At 37.8% G+C, this 27,801-nt stretch overlaps 1 long non-coding RNA gene across 1 annotated transcript in view; it reads right to left on the reverse strand.

Annotated features, from left to right (window-relative positions):
* Positions 1-27,801, reverse strand: part of LOC113598916 (uncharacterized) — a 41,885-nt gene extending 14,084 nt beyond the window's left edge. Inside the window, exons 1-3 of the long non-coding RNA XR_008298659.1 lie at positions 26,906-27,801; positions 12,769-12,817; positions 8,794-8,905 (exon numbers count right to left, since the gene is read on the reverse strand). This is a non-coding gene — a long non-coding RNA (uncharacterized LOC113598916). The remainder of the gene's footprint in view (positions 1-8,793; positions 8,906-12,768; positions 12,818-26,905) is intronic.

Genomic DNA, 27,801 nt, shown 5'->3' on the forward strand with positions numbered 1-27,801 from the left:
TTTTTACATTCCTTCAACCACAACAGGGCATTTAAGATAACTCAAATTATAAGTAGGCAGTGGTGGGGAGACTTCTATAATATTGCAAAAGCAGTCTACCAGCAATATCTGAATTGTCAGGTCCATAATCCTTGAAAAACTGGTTTTGTTCCCAGAGGCTTTCCCCTGGAGCCTCTGAATACCCGCAGCTGAATTTCATTCAATTGACACCTATTATGGACGATCAGTATGTTCTTCTTATTGTTTTTAAGTCTTCTGGGTGCGTTGAAGCATTTCCCTGCTGCAAGCTTGATGCCCTCAAAGTAGCAAAGGAACTCTTAGAAAACAGATTTCCCACCTAGGGCATACCTTCTATAATCTCCAAGGATTGAGGCACCTTCTTCACTGGGCAAATCGTACAAGCTTTAATGAAAGCTTTGCAAATTTCTTTTATCAGAAAAGATTGAAAGAACTAATGGGCTCCTCAAATTTATCTCTAAATGTGATGAAACTACTAGGTTCCCTTTGTCTAAGGTGTTGCCTCTGGCCTCAGTGACTATTCACAGTACTCCCTTTGTGAAACATTAACTCCACAAGAGACAGTCACTAGCAAATCAATGTGTACTGGTATACAACTTTCTGCTGATCCCTTATCTCATACTAATATATGACCAGTAAGTCCCTAAAGTCTTATGTTAAAGCCTATCGTCAACAGGATAAAGAAGCCATCCTGATTCCAGTTCAAAGATCCTGTTGGTCAAGTCTAGAGTCTGGTGATTTGTCACAGACTCTGGGTCTGAATTTGTCTCTTGTCCAGCAAAAGAGCGGATGCAGGATTAAAATGCGAGAGGGGCTAGTGTCCGGGAGGAGACAAGAGCCCTGACTAAGGGTCCTTGCTCCGTTTTTATTAAGATCAGAAGTCTTACAAGCGTGATGGGCGTGCACAAAGAGACAATGAAACATGAACATTAACTCATGGGCGGGGGGAAAGGGGGTTTTGGAGACATGCGGTGTTAGGGGTTTGGGTTGATACAAAACAAAATTCTGGTGCTGGGTGGAAGGTTATTTACCGCAAACATGAGGCATCACCCCTGTTTACCTAAACTAGTCTAGGGGACAAGAAAGAGCATTCTACCTCAGAGGCTAATTGCCTTTCTTTTGCTAATTAGCTCTGCTCTGGGCAACTTCACCCTGCTGTGGTCTAAAGTCCTGTTTTCCTGTTTTTGTCCTTCCATACTGTGAAAGCAGCTTTCTGTTATTGTACTAAGTTGCGGGGGGGGGGGGGGGGGGGGGGGGGGGGGAGCGTTTCTGCCCTGAATACCTAATCTTGTTTACCTCATTTTTGATGCTTTCATTCTGAGGTTTTTTTATTCCTATACCATTGTCCTATGCTGAGGGCCTTTGCCCTGTTTATCTAATCTTGTTTACCCAAACTTGGGTGTGTTCATCCTGTGGCTTTCTAATTCTTTATGCCTTGTTAATCCATTAGTGCAAGCTCAGGGAATTCCTAAGCTTATTCCCCACAGTGATTGGGTATTCTGGAAATGTCATCAGAGAAAAATCTTTGAACCTTATTGAAAGGGACCATATCAAGTGTTCCTGATGACAGACACTGCTGCAAAAACAGAAGGTACTGAGCCTTGGGCACACATCACATACCCAAGAAGTCCCATACAGATGCTAGAGACTTCTCAATCAGATTGATGAGGAAGCTAAAGTAGCTAACTTCATGGCAGACTGCTTCCATGCAAGACAGTGAGTCAAGACTTCATACCTTAACTAAACATAAAACACTTTCTCCTTCTTTTCCTTTCCTTTACTCTGGCACTGGTCCAGAAAGATAACACCCTTATCTGTATCTCCCAGGTCACTGCTAAGGGAGAGTGGGTAACCTATGGAATCTGAAGCAACCTTTTGTTTCAGGCTATGAAAGAAATCTAACCATGCCTCTAAGTTTTTGCAAACAAAATTAAGATATCTCATTGATCAGCTCTACTAAATTTGCATCATGAGTTAGAAAGGACTTATCAGGAGGTTTTCATGATTCAGGATTCACCCCTTTTGGCAGGTTTCTGCTCCCCTGGTTAGGAATATGTAAATGAGTCTGTGATCAGGTACTTCTCCTTAATTCTTCAAGAATTTCAGAGTTTTTTGTGTGTCTCACGTCCATGAAATACAGCCAGACCAACACTAAACCATCCTACACACCTAGAAAACTGACTGCAGGATCAACACAACAATCTGCACAACCTGAACCACAGAATTCAGCAGGTATGCGGCGCGGAGAAGTGAACTTGGGGAGCGAGGAGGTGCAGGAAGGGAGGTGCTTTTGTGAGAGGAGACAGGACAGAGATGGGGGGGTAGAATATGGGAAAAGCACCCCTCCCCAAAAGCAACTGGAGAGAAAGTGGAAAATTGGAAACAGCTGCAGCGACTAAACTAAAAAGGGAGAAAGGAGAAAGGAGAGGGTTTAAATTCCATTAAGACTGTAAACAAGGGGAGCGCAAAGTCTGCAACTCCGCAGCTCAATACTGGCGGTGCTCTGGTGGGAAGGGCGAATCCCCAGGAGCAGAGTGGGGTCTGGAAAAGTGGTTGCACTGCTGGAAGGACATTTAATAGAGACTGTTGAAGCCACCTGGTCCCAGCAGACCCCAGAGATGGCCACATTCGCTGGTGCTGGAACAAGGTCATTAAGGGTGAAGTCTGGTGCCAGATGTGTGTTGTGATTTTCCATAATCCCTGACGCTGCTGCTACACTATCTCGCCAACTTTTTCTGGGGTGGGCTGACATCTGGCCATAGTCTCAGGGCACTGGCAGTAGCAGGGTCCAGCAAACATTCCTGGGTGCAGCCAATATTCGGCCATTGCTCATCCAGCCAATGCTCGGTGAGATCCTCCCACAGAAGGGTGGAACAGGGCAAAGCCGCAGTCCTTCAGAAGTAAGGGGCCAGGGAAAACAGCTGCAACTGAGAAAAAACTTGGGAGAGAGATACTGCCTGGGGCCTGGTCACGGAGAACGAAAAAGCAGGGAGTGGATCAAAGCTGAAGACAGAAAACAGATGCGCGATTGCTGATTCAAGAGAACAGACTGTGCAGCTGGGGGGAGCCATTTTCATTGCTCCCGCACATGCACATACGCACCTACAAGCGCAGCAACAATCCACCCCAGTAGGCTAGCAGCGCCATCTAGTGGAGAACACAAACGTTACACTGAGCCCTGCCCAACTGGGCCAACTTCACTCTCAAGAACACAAGTCTCCCCATGGGGGAGGGGAAGGAAAAAAAAAAAGAGGTTAGAGTGGGAGAGAGCCAAAGCATAAGAGACTGTTAAAAACTGAGAACAAACTGAGGGTTGATGGGGGGTGGGAGGGAGGGGAGGGTGGGTGATGGGTATTGAGGAGGGCACCTTTTGGGATGAGCACTGGGTGTTGTATGGAAACCAATTTGACAATAAATTTCATATATTAAAAAAAATAAAATTTCTAAAAAAAAAAACACACACAAAGTCTCAAGGCCGACTTGGTTTATGGAGTATAAAGCGCTACATAGACTGACTTCTAGGGGAAAACGAAATAATTTCAGTGCTACTTCAATCTGTTAGCAGGTCCATCTATCCAATTTTCTTTTGCTCTTTTTTATTCTCTTTGACACTTCTTTTCTTTTTCTTGAATACAGAAAGAGAAAAAACTCATTTTTATTAAAAATATTTTTCTTTCATTTTTATTACTATATTTTTTACTTTCGTGTAAACTTTTTCAAATTCTATTTTACTTCCATCATTTCATTTTAGTCTACTTCACTGTATTCACCTTTTCAAATTTTTAAATGATCTTTTTTCTTTCTTTTCTTTTTTTCTCTTTTTTGTTTCTTTTCTTTTTCTTGAATGCAGAAAGAGAAAAACTTTATTTTTACTTTCAATTTCTATTAAAATATTTTTCTTGAATTTTTTTACTATATTTTTTGATTTTATGTAAATTTTTTCAAATTCTATTTCCTTCCATCATTTTCTTTTAGTCTACTACAGTGTATTCACTCTTTCAAATTTTCAAACTATTTCCTTTTTTCTCTCATTTTAATCTTTTTTCTCTTTTTCATTTCTTTTCTCTTTCTTGAATACAGAAAAAGTAAAGATTCATATTAACTTTTAATTTTTATTAATTTTCCTTAATTTTTCTACGTTATTCTTTACTTTTGTGTAAGTTTTTCAAATTCTATTTTACTACTCCTATCTTCTCATTTTAGTCTACTTCAGGGTGTTCATTTTTCAAATTCTCAATTTCCTTTTTTTAATTTTTTAAATTTTTTTCTCCCCCCCTTTTTTTTCTCTAATCTGTCAAACCACTTTCAACACCCAATCAAAACACACCTAGAACCTAGCATCATTTATTCAATTTGTGTGTGTGTGTTTAATTTTTTAATTTTAATATTTTTTTAATTTTAATTTTTTTACTTTAATTTTTCTACCTCATTAATTCCTTTTCTCCCTTCAAAATGACAAAATGAAGGAATTCACACCAAAAGAAAGAGCATGAAGAAACGACAGCCAGGGATTTAACCAACACAGATACAAGCAAGATGTCTAAACCAGAATTTAGAATCACGGTAATAAAAATACTAGTAGGAGTTGAAAATAGATTAGAATCCCTTTCTGCAGAGTTACAAGAAGTAAAAAATAGAATGAAATTTAAAATGCTATAAGTGAGCTGTAATCATGGATGGATCCTGCGGCGGCAAGGTTGGATGAGGCAGAACAGAGAATCAGCGATATAGAGGACAAATGTATAGAGAATAACGAAGCAGAAAAAAAGAGGGAGATGAAGGCAAAAGAGAACGATTTAAGAATTAGAGAAATCAGTGACTCATTAAAAAGGAACAACATCAGAATCATAGGGGTCCCAGAAGAGGAAGAGAGAGAAATAGGGGTAGAAGGGTTACATGAGCAAATCATAGTGGAAAACTTTCCTAACCTGGGGAAAGATGCAGACATCAAAATCCAGGGAGCACAGATGACCCCCATTAGATTCAACAAAAACCATCAACAAGGCATATTATAGTCAAATTCACAAAATACTCAGGCAAGGAGAGAATCATGAAAGCAGCAAGGGAAAAAAGTCCCTAACCTACAAGGGCAGACAGATCTGGTTTGCAGCAGACCTATCCACAGAAACCTGGCAGGCCAGAAGGGAGTGGCAGGATATATTCAGTGTGCTGAATCAGAAAAATGTGCAGCCAAGAATTCTTTATCCAGCAAGGCTGTCATTCAAAAGAGAAGGAGAGATAAAAAGTTTCCCAGACAAACAAAAACTAAAGGAGTTTGTGACCACTAATCCAGCCCTGCAAGAAATTTTAAGGGGGGCTCTCTGAGGGGAGAAAAGATGAAAATATATATGTATACATATAAATACCAAAAGCAACAAAGATTAGAAAGGACTAGAGAACACCACCAGAAATCCAACTCTACAAGCATCATAATAGCAATAAATTCATATCTTTCAGTACTCACTCTAAACGTCAATGGACTCAATGCTCCAATCAAAAGACATAGGGGAACAGAATGGATAAGAAAACAAGATCTGTAGATATGCTGTTTACAAGAGACCCACTTTAGACCTAAAGACACCTTCAGATTGAAAATAAGAGGATGGAAACCATCTATCATGCTAATGGTCAACAAAAGAAAGCCGGAGTAGCCATACTTGTATCAGACGATGTAGACTTTAAAATAAAGACTGTATCAACAGATGCGGAAGGGCATTATATCATAATCAAGGGGTCTATCCACCATGAAAACCTAACAATTGTAAACATTTATGTGCCAAATGTGAAAGCACGCAAATATATAAATCAATTAATCACAAACATAAAGAAACTCATTGATAATAATACCATAATAGTAGGAGACTTCAACACCCCACTCACAGCAATGGACAGATCATCTAATCAAAAAAATCAACAAAGAAACAATGGCGTTGAATGACACACTGGACCAGATGGACTTAACAGATATATTCAGAACATTTCATCCTAAAGCAGCAGAATACACATTCTTCTCCAGTGCACATGTAATGTTCTCCAGAATAGACCATATACTTGGACACAAATCAGCCCTAAGTAAGTACAAAAATATCGAGATCATACCGTGCATATTTTCAGACCACAACGTTATGAAACTCAAAATCAATCACAAGAAAAAATTTGGAAAGGTAACAAATACTTGGAGACTGAAAAACATCCTACTAAAGAATGAATGGGCTAACCAAGAAGTTAAAGAGGAATTAAAAAGTATATGGAAGTCAATGAAAATGATAGACCACAACCCAAAACCTCTGGGACGCAGCAAAGGCAGTCATAAGAGGAAAGTATATAGCAATCCAGGCTTTGCTAAGGAAGGAAGAAAAATCTCACATACACAACCTAAACTTACGCCTTAAGGAGCTGGAAAAAGAACAGCAAATAAACCCAAAACCAGCAGAAGATGGGAAATAACAAAGAGTACAGCAGAAATTAATGCTATCGAAACAAAACAAAACAAAACAAAAAATAGTCCAGATCAATGAAACCAGAAGCTGCTTCTTTGAAAGAATTAACAAAATTGATAAACCACTAGTCAGTCTAATCAAAAAGAAAAAGGAAAGAACCCAAATAAATAAAATCAAGAATGAAAGAGGAGAGATCACAACCAACACAGCAGAAATAAAAACAATAATAAGAGAATATTATGAGCAATTATATGCCAAAAAATGGACAATCTGTAAGAAATGGACAAATTCCTAGAAACATATACACTACCAAAACTGAAACAGGAAGAAATAGAAAATTTGAACAAACCCATAACCAGTAAGGAAATCGAATTAGTAATCAAAAGTCTGTCAAAAAACAAGAGTCCAGGGCCAGATAGCTTTCCAGGGGAATTCTACCAAACATTTAAGGAAGAGTTAACACCTATTCTCTTAAAACTGTTCCAAAAAATAGAAATGGAAGAAAACTTCCAAACTCTTTCTATGAAGCCAGTATTACCTTGATTCCAAAACCAGACAGAGACCCCACTAAAAAGGAGAGCTATAGACCAGTTTCCCTGATGAACATGGATACAAAAATCTTCAACAAGATATTAGCCCACTGGATCCAACAATACATTAAAAAAATTATTCACCATGACCAAGTGGGATTTATACCTGGGATGCAGGGCTGGTTCAATACCTTCAAAACAATTAATGTGATTCATCACATCAATAAAAGAAAGGACAAGAACTATATTAGCCTCTCAATAGATGCAGAGAAAGCATTTGACAAAATACAGCATCCTTTCTTGATAAAAACCCTCAAGAAAGTAGGGATAGAAGGAGCATACCTCAAGATCATAAAACCCATATATGAATGACCCAACGCTAATATTATAATGGGGAAAAACTGAGAGCTTTCCCCCTAAGGTCAGGAACAAGACACGGATGTCCACTCTCACCACTGTTATTCAACATAGTATTGGAAGTCTTAGCCTCTGCAATCAGACAACACAAAGAAATAAAAGGCATCCAAATCGGCCAGGAGGAGGTCAAACTTTCACTGTTTGCAGATGACCTGATACTCTATATGGAAAACCCTAAAGATTCCACCAAAAAACTGTTAGCACTGATTCATGAATTCAGCAAAGTTGCAGGATATAAAATCAATGCACAGAAAATAGTTGTATTTCTATACACCAACAATGAAGCAACAGAAAGAGAAATCAAGGAATTGATCCCATTTACAATTGCACTGCAAACCATAAAATACCTACAAATAAATCTAACAAAAGAGGTGAAAAATCTATACACTAAAAACTATAGAAAACCTATGAAAGAATTGAAGAAGACACAAAGAAATGGAAAAAGATTCCATGCTCCTGGATAGGAAGAACAAATATTGTTAAAATGTCGATACTACCCAAAGTAATCTACATATTCAATGCAATCCCTATCAAAATAACACCAGCATTCTTCACAGAGCTAGAACAAATAATCCTAAGATTTGTATGGAACCAGAAAAGACCCCGAATAGCCAAAGCAATCTTGAAAAAGAAAGCCAAAGCAGGAGGCATCACAATCCCAGACTTCAAGCTATACTACAAAGCTGTAATCATCAAGACAGTATGTTACTGGCACGAGAACAGACACTCAGATCAATGGAACAGAATAGAGAACCCAGAAATGGACCCACAAATGTATGGCCAACTCATCTTTGACAAAGCAGGAAAGAACATCGAATGGAATAAAGACAGTCTTTTCAGTAAGTGGTGCTGGGAAACTGGATAGCACCATGCAGAAGAATGAACCTGGACCACTTTCTTACACCATACACAAAAATAAACTCAAAATGGATGAAAGACCTAAAGGTAAGACAGGAAACCATCAAAATCCTTGAGGAGAAAGCAGGCAAAAACCTCTTTGATCTTGGCCACAGCAACTTCTTATGCAACACGGCTCTGGAGGCAAGGGAAACAAAAGCAAAAATGAACTACTGGGACCTCATCAAAATAAAAAGCTTCTGCACAACAAAGGAAACCATCAGCAAAACTAAAAGGCAATCGACAGAATGGGAGAAGATATTTGCAAATGACATATCAGGTAAAGGGTTAGTATCCAAAATCGATAAAGAACTTATCAAACTCAATACCCCCCAAAACAAATAATCCAGTGAAGAAATGGGCAAAAGATATGAATAGACACTTCTCCAAAGAAGACATCCAGATGGTCAACCAGCACATGAAAAAATGCTCAACATCACTCATCATGAGGGAAATACAAATCAAAACCACAATGAGATACCACCTCATACCTGTCAGACTGGCTCACATTAACAATTCAGGCAACAACAGATGTTGGCGAGGATGAGGAGAAAGAAGATCTCTTCTGCATTGTTGGCAGGAATGCAAGCTGGTGCAGCCACTCTGGAAAACAGTATGGAGGTTCATCAAAAAACTAAAAATAGAACTACGACCCAGCAATTGCACTGCTAGGCATTTATTCAAGGGATACAAGTGTGCTGTTTCAAAGGGACACATGCACCCCCATGTTTATAGCAGCACGATCAACAATAGCCAAAGTATGGAAAGAGCCCAAATGTCCATCGATGGATGAATGGATAAGGAAGATGTGGTATATATATACAATGGAGTCTTACTTGGCAATCAAAAAGAATGAAATCTTGCCATTTGCAACGACGTGGATGGAATTGGAGGGTATCATGCTAAGTGAAATCAGTCAGTCAGAGAAAGGCAAAAATCATATGACTTCACTCATGTGAGGACTTTAAGAGACAAAACAGATGAACATAAGGGAAGTGTAACAAAAATAATATAAAAACAGGGAGGGGGACAAAACAGAAGAGACTCATAAATATGGAGAACAAACTGAGGGTTACAGGAGGGGTTGTGGGAGGGGGGATGGGATAAATGGGTAAGGGACACTAAGGAATCTACTCCTGAAATCATTGTAGCACTATATGCTAATTTGGATGTCAATTTAAAAAAGGAAAAAGAAAAAATAATTTCAGAGTGTTAGCCATTAGATGTGCTTAATGCCTTATATTTTGATCATTTCTCAGTTAAGATGAGAGTCTGATCAAGGGGGGGTAGACAGCTGGGGAACGATGGCAGTGGAATAGGAGGACCCTAGGCTTGCCTGATCCCATGAACACATTTAGATAACTATCAAATCATTCTAAATACCCCAGAAATCAACCTGAAGGCTGTCAGAATAAACTCCACAACTAAAGAGAGAAAAGGCCACATTAACGATGGTAGGAAAAGCAGAAATGTGGTTTAGGAGAGAAATGGATCATAGGTGCTTCAGAGAGGAGGGAGTCATGGTTGTGGAGAAGGGTGAGAGAGAGAGAAAGATGAGAGAAACAGAGAGAGAGAGGCAGAAAGAGAGAGAGAGGAGCACACAGGAGAAGGCAGAAGAAGAACATTTCCCCAAAGACATTGGCTTGGAAAACAAGCCGAATTTCTTGAGTTCTTGTAGCCAGTGGGGCTTAAAGACTGAAGTTTTGGCTTCAACAGGTTTGGCTGGGATAGAGCCCTGAGGGTACAGGCCTGCTTCTGGACAGAAAACAGGCAAACAACCCATGGGTTCTCAGTGAGTAAGTAATGGGTCTGAAGTCAGGTAACTAGTGAGGTAGTTAAGCCATGATTTGTGACTTCTAATTTCATTCTTCTTCTTCTTCTTGCATAATAAAGTCCATCTTGTGGTAGATGCTGTGTGTGAAATGTGAAATCTGAACAGCAAAGAACAAACTGTAAACTCATGAATAATGGTTCTGCTTCTATTTCCATTTTCAAGACCAATTGTTTTCAGAGATTATGCCTTGATTATAACAATAATAAATGCTTTATGTTTACATGTGAGTATTTTTTAATTCTATATCATCTATGTCACAAGGTAGAAATGGGCCTGTCTGCACAATCGTGGGTTGACACCTATTTTGAAGGCATAATGTGGAAAGTTCCTGAGCACACAAATGTAAATAGAGGAGTACTCAGTGAATTTGCTAACTAGCTATTCCTGCTGGAAGGATTTGCCTTAATGGCACCCTGTCCTGGACCTAATGGTTCCCAGGTCCATGCTCCCTTCTCCCCACCAAGAGGAACAGCAGCAGCAGCAATTGTTCTGCTTCTGTTGGGGTCCTGGAGAGGAGCTTATTGTTAGGGCTGGGTCATACTCAGTCTCCACAGCATCATAAGGAAGAATGGAACAAGTGGACACGAACCCATTGACTCAGATATATAGGAAGTCCTTGAGATGATTGAAGTGATTGCAGGAGGACTTTCACATGTGGACTCCCTCCTTGTAGTCCCTACAAGCAGTCTTAAATTCTTTCTGAAATCAAGCAATGTTGTGTTGCTCCAGGAAGATTGCCTGCTGGTATACGTGACATTGAGGAGCTACTGCTCAGAGAACTTAATGTCATCCCTCCTGGAAAGCATCTGTGCTGATCTCTATGCGGTCTTGAGACAATTTACCTTTAGGGCCTGGACCCTTGAATCTTCAGCCATGGGAGCTCTTGGGACCTACTCACATCTCTTTCTTGTTTATTAAAAGCCCTTATGAGAGTACTACCTCTGGGAGAGTGTCAGAATGGTATTTTCCTCACCTGAATCAGAGGGAACCACACATCATAAATGATCCACCTATTAAAGCAACACACTCTGGGAAACTGACAACCATCCCCCCAAAATCTCATCTTTTGTGGAAGAGACAAAGCCAAACAGGTGAAGGGTTGGTGTGAATTCAGGACCAGATGGTAGTAAAGCCAGGAGTTTTAAAGGTCAGCATGATGTGGAGACCAAAGGCCAAAGTGGGGGTGATGGTGCAGGGAGAAAAAAAAGTTCCTTACAACTTGCAGCCCAACTACAGCCAAGTACTTACAAGTACTTGAGACAGGCAGAGTGATATTCCTCAAGATGCTTATTTGCCTTCACATTAACACTTTCCTAGAGGCAAAAGGCAACCTTAGCTTGATATTAGCCCCATCTCCAAGATCCTATAAAAATCCCTTTGGAAACTTCTTTTATCTCTACCCACCCCCACCCTCCAAGATATATGTTAGCAATCATCCTCCAATCCTATGGCCGAATTGATATGCATGTGAAGCGTCTCATGACTAACCTTTTACTAGACAGTAGTAAATGACCTTTTCCTAACAACAGCTAGCCCCTCAAGGTCCTGGAAACCTTGCTTCCTTAGAGACTTACACTATTCCTAATCCCCTTGCAACTTGAAAGTATATAATTAGTCACTCCTCACAACTCCAGTGCAGCTTTTTCTACCCATGGGTTTTGTACACTTGCTTTAATAAAACCACACTTTTTGCAGCAAAGACATCTCAAGAATTCTTTCTTGACTGTTTGCTCCTGAACCCCAACATTTCACATCAAGCAGGCTTGGCTGAGATAGAGCCTGGAGGGCACTGTGCTGCTCTTAGAGAAGAGAAGGCAGGAAAACAATGTGGGGGGATAGACAGCATGGGAATAGCAAACTGAAAATCACCCGAGGTACACAGGGCAGAGATTATTTGGTTTTCTGGAAGCACTGCACTGAGAGCAAGTGTTCAGAGTCACCTCTCTGGGCATAAAGGATCTGACCGGCACCATTTCCTTCCCCCTCCCCCAGCACAAACACAAAGCCACTTGCAGGAAGCAGTGCAGCACTAACACTGGCTGCCTAACTTGATTACACAGAGTCCCCATGCCCCTGTGCTCTGGCAGGACCACACTACTCATTCAAGCTATCCTCAGTCCCAGCACAGCAAGCCATTCCTTCAAAGGACCAGCACAAACCCCTGCCCCAATCACATCTGATCAGAGAGTTCTGCAGGGCCTCATTTCCTATGGAATTTGTATCAGGTGTCATTTGTCAAGCAGACCAGAGCACACTTAATTAAAACTTAACACATTCAGGCCAGGAACCAAGCACTGCCCACAGCAGTTAAGGGGAGTCTCTGCAGACAACCGGCCTGAAGGATAGAGCAGACAAAACACAAGAGCAGAGCATGCACGGCATACAACAGAAACATTCCCTGAAGATCCAGGCCCTGGACCTCTTCTTCATAAAGCCGTTATTTTCAAGAGCAGGAAACATAACAGGCTTTTCTAACACAAAGAAGGCAGAGACATAGATAAAATGTCAAGGCAGAGGAATTTATCCCAAATGAAAGAACTAGGTAAGATCACTAGGTGAGAGGTATAAGCGAAGCAGATATAAGTAACATGCCTGATGGGGAATTTAAAGCAATAATCATAAGGATACTCACTGGGCTTGAGAAAAGAATAGAAGACGTCATGGAGACTCTTACCACTGAGCTAAAACAGAAGAAAAGAATCAATCTGAGATAAAGAATATAATAAATGACGTTGAAAACAGGTTTGAATCAATAAACAACAGGTTGGAAGAAGCAGAGGAGCAAATTAGTGACATAGAAGACAAAATAATGGAGAGCTATGAAGCTGAACAAAAGAGAGAGAACAATAACCAAACATGAGAATGGACATAGGGAACTCAGTAACTCCATCAAACATAACATATTGTAGGAGTCCCAGAAGAAGAGAGATAAGGGAGCAGACAATTTATTTGAGGAAATAATAAGAGATTATTTCCCTAATCTGGTGAAGGAACAGAAATCCAGATCTCGGAGGCACAAAGAACTGAAAATCAACAAAAGCAGGCCAACACCAAGATATATTGTAACTAAATTTGCAAAATAGAGTGATAAAGAAAAAAAATCTTAATAGCAATAAGACAAAAGAAGTCCTTAACTTACAAAGAAGACCTTAAGGCTAGCTACAGGTTTCTGAACAGAAACATGGCAAGCCAAAAGGAATGACATGCTATATTCAAAGTGCTGAATGGGAAAAATGTGCTGCTAAAAATGCTCTATCCAGCAAAGCTATCCTTCAGAATAGAAGAGGTAAAGACTTTCCCATATAAACAGAAACATAAGGAGTTCATTACCACCAAACGAGTCCTACAAGAATTAAAGGGGAATCTTTGAGTGGAAAGGAAAGACCAAAAGTGACAAATACAAGAAAGGATCAGAGAAAATTTCCAGAAACAATGACAAAACAAGTAATAAAATGGCACTAACTACATATTTATCAATAATTACTTTGAATAGAAGTGGACTAAATGCTCCAAAGACATGGGGTGTCAAAATGGATTAAAAAAAAAAGACCCATCTATAGACTCCCTATAAAAGACCCATTTTAGACCTAAAGGCACCTGAAGATTGAAAGTGAAGGGATGGAGGGGCTCCTGGGTGGCTCAGTCAGCCGAGTGTCTGACTCTTGATTTTGGTTCAGGGCATGATCTCACAGTTCGTGGATTTGAGCCCCATGGAGGGCTCTGCACTGATGGTGCAGAGCATGCCGGGGATTCTCTCTTCTCCTTCTCTCTCTACCCTGTTCTTTCTCTCTCTCTAAAAAATAAATAAACATGGGGCTCCTGGGTGGCTCAGTTGGTTAAGCATCTGACTTTGGCTCAGGTCATAATCCTGTACTTCATGGGTTTGAGCCCCAGATCAGGCTCTGTGCTGACAGCTTGGAGTCTGGAGCATTTTTCAGATTCTGTGTCTCCCCCTGTCTCTGCTCCTTCCCTACTCACTCTGTCTCTCTCTCAAAAATAAACATTACATTTTTTTAAATCAGTAAGCATTGAAAAAAAGAAAGTGAGGGGATGGAGAAACATTTATTATGCAAGGATGTCAAAAGAAAGTGGGAGTAGTGATATGTATATCAGAGAAACTAGACATAATTTTTTTAGACTTTGAAACAAAGATTGTAACAAGAGATAAAGAAGGGTACTATATCATAATCACCCAGCATGGAAGCCCCCAAATATATAAAATAATTAAAAACAAACATAAAGAGGAGTGCCCGGGTGGCTCAGTCAGTTAAGCATCTGACTCCTTAAAGAAATTTTTTTTAAGTTTATCTGTTTTTGAGAGACAGAGAGAGAGAGAAAACACGAGAGGGGGAGGAGCAGGAAGAGAGAGAGACACAGATTCTAAAGCAGGATCCAGGTGAAGTAGGCTCCAGGCTGAGCTGAAAGCACAAAGCCTGATGCGGGGCTTAAACCCGCCAACCACGAGATCATGACCTGAGCACAAGTCAGAAGCTTAACTGACTGAGCCACCCAGGCATCCCTTCTTCCAACTCTTGATTTCAGCTTAGGTCATGATCTCATGGTTTGTGGGTCTGAGCCCCACATTGAGCTCTGTGTTGATAGCATGGAGCCTGCTTGGGATTCCCTCTCTTCCCTCTCTCTCTGCTCCTACCCTGCTTGTGTGCTCTCTCTCTCAAAATAAATAAATAAACATATTAAAAAAAATAAAGAAACTTACTGATAATACAATAAAGGTACGGGACTTTAACACCCCACTTACATCAATGCACAGACAATATAAACCAAAAATAAACAAGGAAATAATGGCTTTGAATAACACACTAGACCAGATGTAATTAACAGATAAATTCAGAGCATTCCATCTCAAAACAGCAGAATACACATTATTTTCAATGGGCCATTCTTCAGAATAGATCACATAATTAGGTCACCAATCAGGCCTCAATAAATACAAGAAGACTGCAACCATACAATGCATTTTTTTCTGACCACAGCATTATGAAACTAGAAGTCAACCACAAGAAAAAATTCGGAAAGACCACAAATACATGGAGGTGAAACAACACACTACTAAATAATTAATTGGTCAACCAGGAAATCAAAGAAGAAATATAAAATTACAAGGAAACAAATGAAAATGAAAACACAACTGTCCAAAACCTTTGGGATTCAGCAAAAGCTTTTCTAAGAGGGAAGTATATAGCAATACAGGCTTATTTTAAGAAGCAAGGAAAGCCTCAAATGAAAAACCTAATTTTACACCTAAAAGAGCTAGTAGAAAAACAATTGAAGCCTAAAGCCAGTGGAAGGAAGGAAATAATAAATATTAGAGCAGAAAGAAATTATATAGAAACTTTTAAAAAATGATGAAAATAAAATACATCAATGAAACCAGGAGCTGTTCTTTGAAAAAATTAGTAAAATTGATAAACATCTAACCAGACTCATCAAAAAGAAAAAAGAAAGGATCCAGATAATTGAAATCACAAATGAGAGAGGAGAAATAAATACCAACACCACAGAAATACAAAAAAATTATAATACAATGTTACGGAAAACTATATGCCAACACAATGGACAACCTGGAAGAAATGGGCAAATTCCTAGAAACAAAACGTACCAAAACTGAAAAAGGAAAAAAAAAAAAAAAAAAACTTGAACAGACTGATAACCAGCAAAGAAATTGAATCAGTAAGCAAAAATCTCCCAACAAATTAAGTCCAGGGCCAGATGGCTTCCCAGGCATATTCTATCAAATATTTAAAGAAGAATTAATACCTATTCTTCTCAAACTAGTCCAAAATTATAGAAATGGAAGTAAAACTTTCAAATTCATTCAATGAGGCCAGCATTACCCTGATACCAAAACCAGATAAAGACTCCAGTAAAAAAGAGAACTATAGGCCAACATCACCAATGAACACGGATGCAAAAATTCTCAATAAAATGTAAGTATCGAATCCAACAATACATTAAAAAAATCATTTATTATGATCAAGTGGGATTTATTCCTTGGTTGTAAGGGAGGTTCAATGTTTGCAAATCAATCAACATGATGCATCACATTAATAAAAGAAAGGATAAGAACCATGTGATCATTTCAAGACATGCAGAAAAACCACTTGACAAAGTACAACATCCATTCATGAAAAAAAAATCTCAACAAAGTAGTTTTAGAGTGAACATACCTCAACATAATAAAGGCCATATATGAAAAACCCACAAGTAACATCATCTTCAATGGGGAAAAAGTAAGAGCTTTTCCTCTACCTTCAGGAGCAAGACAGGGATGTTCACTCTTGCTGCTTTTATTCAATATAGTACTGGAAGTCCTACCCACAACAGTCAGATGACAAAAAGAAATAAAAAGCATCCAATAGATAAGGGAGAAATAAAACTTTCCCTATTTGCAGATGACATGGTACTCTATATAGAAAACCTGAAAAGCTCCACCAAAAATTTGTTCAACTGATACATGAATTCAGGAAAGTTGTAGGATACAAAATAAATGTAGAGGAATATGTTGCATTTCTATACATCAATAATGAAGCAGCAGAAAGAAATTAAGGAATTAATCTCATTTACAATTTCACCAAAAACAATAAGATACCTGAGAATAAACCAAACCTAAGAGGTGAAATGCCTGTATTCCAAAAACTATATTCCAAAAACCTGTATTCCAAAAACCTTCTTTCTAGATATGTCTCTTGAGGCAAGGGAAACAAAAGCAAAAATGAACTTTTGGGACTTTGTCAAAATAAAAAGCTTCTGCACTGAAGGAACCATCAACAAAAGTAAAAGGCGACCTATGGAATGGGAGAAGGTATTTGCAATGACATATCTGATAAAGGGTTAGTATCCAAAATATATAGAGAACATATACAACTCAACACTCCAAAACAAATAATCCCATGAAGAAATGGGCAGAAGACATGAATAGATAGATATTTTTCCAAGGAAGACAACCAAAGGGCCATCAGACAAATGAAAAGATGTTCGACATCAGTGACCATTAGGGAAATGTAAATCAAAACTACAATGAGATATCACCTCATACCTGCCAGAAAGGCTGAAACCAAAAGCACAAGACAAAACAGATATTGGTGAGGAGGTGGAGAAGAGGAACCCTCTTATACTATTGGGGGGAATGGAAACTGGTGTAGTACTCTGGAAAACAGTATGGAGCTTCCTCAAAAAATTAAAAAGAGAACTACCCTGTGATCCAGCAATCACAGTACTGGGTATTTATCCAAAGAGTAACAAGAACACTAATTCAAAGGCATAGATGCACCCCTATGTTTACATAGCCAAATTATGCAAGCAATCCAAGTGTCCATGGATGGATGAATGGGTAAAGAAGGTATGGTATATATGCACAATGGAATATTATTCAGCCATAAAAAAGAATGAGATCTTGCCATTTGTAATGACATGAAATATAATGCTACGTGAAATAGATCAGTCAGTGAAAGATAAGTATCATATGATTTCACTCATATGTGAAATCTAAGAAACAAACAAAATAAAACAAGCAATGGAAAAAAAATAAGGGAGAGAGGGAGACAAACCAAGAAACAAACTCTTAACTATAGAGAACAAACTGATGGTTACCAGTGGGGAAGTGGGTGGTGGGTGGGTTAACTGCTGATGGGGATTAAGGAGTGCATTTTGTGTCAGAAGCAGTGGGTGATATATGAATTGTTGAATCACTATATTGTATACCTGAAACTAATATAACACTGTATACTGGAATTAAAATCAAATTTAAAAATTAAAAAAAAGTTAAGAGGAAAAGAAAAACCTAAAAGAACATAAGCATGAATATTTACACCCTGCCTGGGAAATAGTGTACCTTCAAAACATTGAAGAAATTATGCTTAAAGACAGAGATAGAGTTGTCCTTTTAAAAACTCAAGGTGACCTGGGCATTGTAAATCAAAACAAAAATCTTTTAAATGACAAACTGAGTGTTTATAAAAAGGGAGACGGGCTTTAGAAGGAAAACTGTAGGCCCAAAGTGGTGTCACTTAGTTTAAGGCTTTAAGTCAGTAAGCCATGACTTAATAGCTAACTTAACTGAGGGTTCAGTCCCCCAGAAATGTAATCTTTAACCTGTTAGCATGAAATTTCCTGTTCAGCACTAAGAAGTTTACTGATAGACCCTTTCATTCTTGCCAGGAGGGTAACCTAGCCTAAAACTGGATTATTTGCTAATAATTTTCCTTTTTTCCACTCCTCTACCTTTAAAAACGTTTCTGGTAGCCCTTTGGACCTCCCCTCTTGTTGTTAGATGTGATGCTGCTTGATTCATGAATCAATTAATAAAACCAATTGTATCTTTTAAATTTACTTGTTTGAATTATTGTTATTTAACACTATTTTTCTTTTTTCAAAAACATATATATTTGCCTTCATTTTTTACACAAAAAAATAGCATACTTTAGATAGACTAACTTCATGTAACCATATATCCTGGAAATCTCTCCATTATCAGTTCTGATACTTTCCTCATTTTTTTTTTAAATTGCAGAGGGCTCTATTGTGTGGATGTTCCACAGTTCAGTGAACTATTCCAGTGTGTAGGCATTTAGGTTGGTTGAATATTTTACCATTACAAAAGGCATTGCAGTAAATAACTGTACAAAATCATCTTTCTATTGCTGGAGATACAGTAAATTCATGGAAGGGGGATTGCTTGTTTGAAAGATAAATTTACATGCAATTTTGTTAGATATTGTAAAATTTCCTTCATTAGGGTTGTACCAGTTAAATCCCCACTAGCATTGATGTTGTCACATATATTGTCACATATTTTAATTTTTTAAATGTGGAATGATAAGAAAATATATCTCACTATAGTTTGTTTACATACATGTTATGAGTCAGCTTGTATATGTTGTCAAATGTAGAGAAAATTTTATACATTATCGTGAATAGATCATTGATGTTCTGCTTATTTTTTTCTAGTGAGTCTTCTGTCATTTTAGTCTTTTTAAATTTTACTTTTCAAATCAATTTTATAGAGGTTTAATTACAGCTCAAAAGAATGCTCTTTTAAGTGTATAATTCTAAGAATTTTGACAAATATGGTCTGTATGTAGACACTGCCCAATCAACATACATACACCCATCATCTTAAAAGTTTTCCATGACCTTTGTTTGTGTCAATCCTCCATCCATGAACCCAGTCATCTACAAATCTGCTTTCTGTCAGTAGAGATTCATTCTGTCAATTCCATAGTTTCATTGTGAATAGAATCACTCTCCTTTAGCCTGGCTTCCACCACCCCCCTTTTTAATGCTTTTTTACGCTGCTACCTATTATCAGTAAGTTATTCATTTTAATGGTGAGTAGTTTTTATAATGTCCAAAACCCATGCAATTTTACTGGAAGAAATTAATATAAATAATTATTAACTGGTAACAGGGAGTGAGCTACTAAGGGTTAAAGAAAGTTCCAAAGAAGATTCAAATAGTGTATCTGATGGTAGCCACTACCTCCAAGACTGAGCAGAATATCTAAAGAAAAAACAAATTTAGAAGAGTAGAGCTCCACCAAGTTCCCCAAACTTCACTGGAGATGGCATGACTGTGGCCTACTGGATAGAGAGAGGTTCACTGAGTTGCTGAAGGATCTGTCTGACAAGCAAGAAACTGTCGATAGGAGGGCTGAAATTCCCTGGAAAACCACTGCTGGATTGCCTTCAAGACTCCCTGTGAAGTCAGGGTGCCTGGGTGGCTCAGTTGGTTATGCGTCCAACTTCAGCTCAGGTCACAATCTCATGGTTTGTTAATTTGAGCCCCGCATGAGGCTCTGCATTGACAGCTCGGAGCCTGCTTGGGATTCTCTCTCCCTCTCTGCCCCTCCCCCACTTGTGCGCGTGCGTGCGCGCGCTCTCTCTCTCTCTCTCTCTCTCAAAAATAAATAAACATTAAAAAAAAAAAAGACTCTCTGTGAAGTCAACTGGAGTGATGGTGGAATTCACCAGGGTTCCACCTGTGGGGACGCCACTGAAACTCCCTGGCAAGTAAGCTCAACTAGCACTTCTGCATGCCACAGGAAAGCAAGGGGAAAAGCCTGGTGAGAAATAGGAAAAGACCTTCTTCTGTTATATGCATTGCAGTGTCCCTCCACCACCTTCTATTAATAAAGCTTAACATTGTGTCTGCTGGAAAACAAGAAAGTTTATAAAATTACAAAGCAAGGCAAAGAAGGATGGATTTGGAAGTCAAAGGGAATAAACTGGTAGTGGATAGATGATAGATAGATAGATAGATAGATAGATAGATAGATAGATAGATAGATTTACTTTGTATGAGACTGGGACTGCCAAACTATTTTCAAAAGTGTTCTATTTCCACTCCATCCAGCAATGTATGAGAGTATGAGAGTTCTATTCTTTCCAATATTTGATGTTAACAGTGTCTAGTTTTAGCCAATCTAGTGAATATATGGTATTTCAATGTGTTTTGTTATTATGAACTTTATTTTATAGAAAAGTTTTAGATTTACAGAAAAATTGAGAAGAGAATATAGACTTCCCATACATTCTGCACTGTTTCCCCTTTTATTAACATCTTTCAATAGTATTGTCGCAGACTTTGAGTCTGTAGTTCTCTCTTGTCAGCAAGAGAGCGGATGCAGAATTGATGCAAGAGACGCTAATGTCCAGGAAAGGATAAGAGCCCCAAACACGGGTTTTGTCTCCCTATTTATTGAGCTCTCAAGGTTTTACATATGTGGTGAATGTACAGAAGAAAACAATAAGTTCTTGCCTAGAACACCTATTTGGAGTTCTAATTTAGTTTTGTGTGCTGACAGCATTTAACACATGGGTATATCTTGGAGAAAACAAACTTGAGGATTGTAAATATCTGAGGTAGCTTTTTGCATGGACAGGTTATACACATTTATGGTGCTTGAGATGTAGAAGAAAAATCAACTACTCTCAACATCCAGGGTAGATTTTCCATAAACTGTAGGATTAATTATGTCAGACTGCAAAAAATTGTAGAGGTAGCAGATATACACAATCCTTATTCTAAAGAAGGTAAATATGTAACCCTGTGAAGCTGGTATGAGAATGTTTCATTTAAATCTCTACTATATGCTGTTATTTTGAAAACAACAATAAAAACAATAAAAGGAAGAAGAAAGGTAGTCTTTCTTCAGAGGGCTTTTAGGTGTGTGTGTGTGTGTGTGTGTGTGTGTGTGTGTGTGTGTCCTCATGCTCATATAAACATATAAATATCTGGATTAAATACTATCTTTACAGTCATGTGAGGTCTTTATTACTATCATATAAAAAGAGAAAAGCAACGTGCAGTCTAGAGTACACTCACTGCTGTCCCATGTCCTTATGTCACTCTCATATCCCTGTTGGTTGTAGTACAGGGAGGAAGACAACTGAATGGCCTGAATGAAGCTTCTAGGTAATAGGTTTAGGTATTTCAGAGGGGGCTCAAGAGGAGAAGAGAGATGTACAGAGTATCCTGAGAAACATATTTTTGGGTTGGTGATTAAGCCAGGTAAGTGAAAAGAAATTTTCATGGTAGGGAAGAAGGGCAGAGTTGGGGAAGGTCAATAGAGACAGCGAACAAATCCAGGGGAAATGGCCTCAATTTAATGTCTTTCACCCTCATGATTTGTTCATCTATGTTCTAATTAGTTCCTTCCTGTAGTTAGAATAATATTGAAGATTCTTCTACAAAGCTATAATCCTCTCCGATCTTAGATACTAGGTGTTCATCTTACTCTCTCTCGTCCTCAGAAATTATGTAGTTTTATTCTATTGGTTCTAAACCATTCCATGGTCCTTATATTATCCCTACATCCCTTAGTTCTCCTATCACTGCCTTTCCAACAGGAACATTTATTTTCTGTCAAATGAGAACACTCTGAGTCTCTTTTCTTTCCTGTACTCCCTCCCCAATCTCAATCACTCACCCAAAACCTACTCAAGAATTCGTTCAGGAAAATTAGAATCTTCCCTATGTCTTCTAGCTTTTCATACTTCCTTCAGGAAGATGAGGGTGACAGAAGGCTTATAACTAGGCAGGGCTTCCTATACTCCCCTAAATTAGTGCTGCCAAATGATACTACCTTTCTCAAAGTGCACATCTGACCCAGAACAGAAGCTCCTTCCCACTCTAACTCTGTCCTCAATTTACCTAAATAATACAAAAGCACTAATACTAAAGGATATATGCATTCTTATGTTTAAAGCAGCATTATCTACAACAGCCAAATTATGGAAACAGCTCAAGTGTCCACTGACTGAAGAATGGACAAAGATGTGGTGTGTGTGTGTGTGTGTGTGTGTGTATGGCCCATTTTTAGTTGGATTATTCATTTTTTGGTTGTTGAGTTTTGTAAGTTCTTTATAGATTTTGGATATGACCTTAGCTGTGTGTGTGTGTGTGTGTGTGTGTGTGTGTGTGTGTGTGTGTGTGTTATTATATTGGAGTTATATATATATGTATATATATATATATGAATTATAATAGAATATTATATATTATTATATATGATATATGCATATATAATGGAATATTACTCAGTCATAAAAAAGAATGAAATTTTGCCATTTGCAATGACATGGATGAAGCTAGAGTATTATGCTAAGTGAAATAAGTGAGTCCAAAAAAGACAAATACTCATATGTGGAATTTAAGAAACAAATGAGCAAAGGTGGGGGGGGAAGAGAGAGAGAGGCCAAGAAACAGACTATTAACTATCAAGAACAATTGATGATTGTCAGAGGGGAGGTGAGTGGGGGGATGGATTTAATAGGTCATATCGATTAAGGATTGCACTTGTGATGAGCATCAAGTGTTGTATGGAAATGTGGAATCATTATGTTGTACACTGGAAACTAATATTACACTGTATTGAACTAACTGAAATTTAAATAAAAATTAAAATTAATATTTTATCCCAAACCCTATATTAGCTTTTTATTACCTTAACAATGTAATTTTTAAAAATTTTTTAATACTTATTTATTTGTGAGAGATAGAGAGAGAGAAGGAGTGCAAGTGGGGGAAGAGGCAGAGAGAGAGAGGAAGATACAGAATCCAAATCAGTCTCTGAGCTGTCAGTAGAGTCTGACGCGGGGCTCACATTTGTGAACCATGAGCTCATGACCTGAGCTGAAGTCCGACGCTTAACTGACTGAGCCACCCAGGCACCCCAACAATGTACTGTTGAGAGCAGGATTTCATTTAAAAAATTAATCCTGGAAAAATCTATTAAAAAACAGTTCTTCCATGTATTATCATTTTAGTTTCTTTTGCTTTGCTTTTATGTTAAGTTTATGTTTTCCTATAAATAAATGTACATGGTATGAGATGAGGACAAGGTTGATACTTAAAATATATATTCAGGGGAGCCCGAGTAGCTTACCAACTCTTGATATCGGCTCAGGTAATGATCTCACTGTTCGTGGGATCAAGCCCCTCATTAGGCTCTGCGCTGACAGTGTGGAGCCTGCTTGGGATTCTCTCTCTCCCTTTCTCTCTGCCCCTTCCCCTTCATGCTCTCTCTCTCAAAATAAATAAACATTTAAATATATATATAAATATTTTTAATAAATGACACCTAGATAACTGAATATTCAGTTATTCATTTATTAAAAATGCCATCTATTAAAAATGTCAGTGTCATTTATTAAAAATCTTAATTACCTTGACATCTTTGTAAAAATATCAATTGACTTGGCAAAACCTAATGCTGGTGGTAATGTGGAGTAGCAGGAATGAGCATGCATGTCTGGTAAGAATGCAAAATGATACAGTCACTTTGGAAGACAGTTTGGCAGTTTCTTACAAAGCTAAACATCGTCTTACATACACTCCAACAATTGTGCTCTTAGTTATTTACCCAAATGAGTTGATAAGTTATGTCTATACAAAACCTACATGTGAATGCTTGTAGCAGTTTTAAACATAATTTCCAAACACTGGAAGCAACCAAGTGCTTCAATGGGTGAATGAATAAACAACAGTATATTCATAAAATGAAACATTATAAAGCAATACAAAGAAATTAGCCTTTTGCATCAATGTTCATCAGAGATATAGACCTGCAGTTTTCTCCTCTCATGATGTCATTGTCTGGCTTTGGTATCAGGATAATGCTGACCTCATAAAATTAATTTGGAAGTGTTCCCGCTCCTATTGTTTGGAAGAATTTAAGAGTAATTGGTATTCATTCTTTTTTGAATGTTTGGTAGAATTCACCTTTGAAACCATCTGGTCCTAGACCTTTCTTGGGAGGTTTTTGACTACTGCTTCAATCTCCTTATTTATTGGTTTGTTTAAACATTCCATTTCTTCTTGGGAAATTGATGTTTTAGGAATTTATTAATTTATGCTGCTGTATTATCCAATTTGTTGGCATGCAATTGTTTATAATAATATCTTAGGAAACTTTTTTCTTTCTGAGGCATTTGTTTTAATGTTTTCACTTTCACTTCAGATTTTATTTATTTGAGTCTTCTCTGTTTTCTTCTTAACTAATCTAGTCTAGCTTTGTGTTTATAAATTTTGTTTATCTTTTCAAAAAGCCACTCATTCTTTTGTTCATGTTTTCTATTGTTTATGTATTATTAATTTATCTCTGCTCTGATCTTTACTATTTCCTTCCTTCTGCTAAGTTAGGCATAGTTTGTTCTTCTACTTCCTTGAGATGTAACATTAAACTGTTTGAGACCTTTCTTCTTTTTTAGTGTAGGTGTTTATTTCCATAAAATATCCCGCTTAATATTTCCTGAACAGCAATGTAAAAATCCTCAATAAAATATGGCAAAATGAATTCAATAGCACATCAAAAACATTATTCATCAGTATCAAGTGGGATTTATCCCTGGGATACAAGTTTTAAAATACACAAATCAGTCCATGCAACACAACATATTAACCAAGTGGGGTAGGCAGAGCACATGAAGAACATTAAGAGGTATAAACTTTCAACTATAAAATAAATAAGTCTTGGGAATAAAATCTAAAGCACAGGGAATATAGTAAATAATATTGTAATAACTTTGGTGATAGATGGTTAACTACAGTTATGGTAGTTATTGTTGTATACATGGAACTAATATTATATGCCAAGTGTACTTCCATTAAAAATTTTTTAAAAGCCTCTGCCAAAAAAACTTATAGAACTAACAAACAAATTCATCAAATTTGCAAGATACAAAACCAACACAAAAATCAGTAGCATTTATTTACACCAACAATGAAATATCCCAAAAGGAAATCAAGGGAACAATCTCATTTATAAAATCATCAAAAAGAAGAAAATACTTAGCAATAAATTTAACCAGGGAGGTGAAAGATCTGTACACTGAAAACTATAAAATATTGATGAATGAAATTTAGGAAGACATAAATAGAAAGATATCCCATGTTCATGGATTGGAAGAATTATCAATGCTAAAATGGCCACATCACCCACAGTGATCTGCAATTATAATACAATCCCTATCAAAGTTTCAATGGCATTTTCATGGAAATAGAAAAAAAATGCTAAAATCTAATTAAACCAAAAATGACAACAAATAGCCAAAGCAATCTTAGAATAATAAAGTTGGAAGTATCACATTCTTTTATTTCAAATTATACTAATCTAAACAGTATGACACTGGACTACAAGTAGACACATAGATCAATAGGATGAAGTAGAAAGCCCGGAAATAAACCCAAGCATATAGGGTCAACTAATTTTAAGGAAGGATGCCAAGAATACACAATGAGGAAAGAAAAATCTCTTTGACAGTGTTGGGAAAACTATATATTCACATGAAAAACAATGAAATTGGACCTTTATCTTACACAATGCACAAAGATACACTCAAATGTGCTAAAGAATTAAATGGAAGTCCTGAAACTATAAAACTCACAGAAAAAAAAAGCGTAAGGAAAAAACTCCTTAATAATGCTCTTGTCAGCAACTTTTTTGGATATGACACCAAAAGCACAGACAACAAAAGCAAACATAAACCAAGTAGAGATATATCCAACTAAAAAGCTTTTATACAGTAAAGAAAATAATCAACAGAGTGAAGAGATAACTGACAGAATGAGGAAAAATATTTGCAAACCATGTTAAGGGGTTAATATCCAAAATATATAAAAGACTCAAATAACTCACACATGTTAGAACAGCTACTATCAAAAAGACAAGGGGCACGTTGGTGGCTCAGATGGTTGAGTGTCCAACCCTTGATTTCAGCTCAGCTCACGAACCCAGGGTCATGAGATTGAGCTCCACATTGGGTTCCATGCCAGGTATGGAGCCTGCTTTAAATTCTCTCTTTCTCTTCCCTGCCCTCCCCTGCTCTCTCTCTCCCTTTCTAAAATAATTTTTTTAAATTTTATATATTTTTTAATTTTTTTAATGTTTATCTTTGAGAGCAAGAGAGAGCTCACACATGCACACGTGAGTGGGGGGGATGGGCAGAGAGAGAGAGAGGGAGAGAGAACCCAAAGCAGACTCGAGGCTCTGAGCTGTCTGCACAGAGCCTGATGCAGGGCTTGAATGCATGAACTGTGAGATCATGACCTGAGCTGAAGTAGGACGCTTAACTGACTGAGCCACCCAGGTGCCCCTAAAATAGAAAAAAAAATTTTTAAACAAAAAAGATAAGTGTTGGAGAGGGTATGCAGGAAAGGGAACTCTTGTAAACTGTTGGTAGGAATGTAATTAGTAGAGTCGTTATAGAAAACAAATAGAGGTTTTTCTTAAAAATGAAAAATAGACCCACTCATTCGTTAGTAGGGTGTTCTTTAACCTCCATGCTTTTGGAGGTTTTCCAGACTTTTTCCTGTGGTTGATTTCAAGCTTCATAGCATTGTGGTCTGAAAGTATGCATGGTATAATTTCAATTCTTGTATAATTATGAAGGGCTGTTTTGTGACCCAGTATATGATCTATCACGGAGAATGTTCCATGTGCACTCGAGAAGAAAGTCTATTCTGTTGCTTTGGGATGCAGAGTTCTAAATATTATCTGTCAAGTCCATCTGATCCAATGTATCATTCAGGGCCCTTGTTTCTTTATTGACCGTGTGTCTAGATGATCTATCCATTTCTGTAAGTGGGGTGTTAAAGTCCCCTGCAATTACCACATTCTTATCAATAAGGTTGCTTATGTTTATGAGTAATTGTTTTATATATTTGGGGGCTCCGGTATTCGGCACATAGACATTATAATTGTTAGCTCTTCCTGATGGATAGACCCTGTAATTATTATATAATGCCCTTCTTCATCTCTTGTTACAGCCTTTAATTTAAAGTCTAGTTTGTCTGATAGAAGTATGGCTACTCCAGCTTTCTTTTGGCTTCCAGTAGCATGATAAATAGGTCTCCATCCCCTCACTCTCAATCTAAAGGTGTCGTCAGGTCTAAAATGAGTCTCTTGTAGACAGCAAATAGATGGGTCTTGTTTTTTTATCCATTCTGATACCCTATGTCTTTTGGTTGGCGCATTTAATCCATTTACATTCAGTGTTATTATAGAAAGATACGGGTTTAGAGTCTTTGTGATGTCTGTATGTTTTATGCTTGTAGTGATGTCTCTGGTACTTTGTCTCACAGGATCCCCCTTAGGATCTTTTGTAGGGCTGGTTTAGTGGTGACAAATTCCTTCAGTTTTTGTTTG

This window comes from Acinonyx jubatus, chromosome B2 (genome assembly GCF_027475565.1).
Source record: "Acinonyx jubatus isolate Ajub_Pintada_27869175 chromosome B2, VMU_Ajub_asm_v1.0, whole genome shotgun sequence".
Lineage (NCBI taxonomy): Eukaryota > Metazoa > Chordata > Mammalia > Carnivora > Felidae > Acinonyx > Acinonyx jubatus.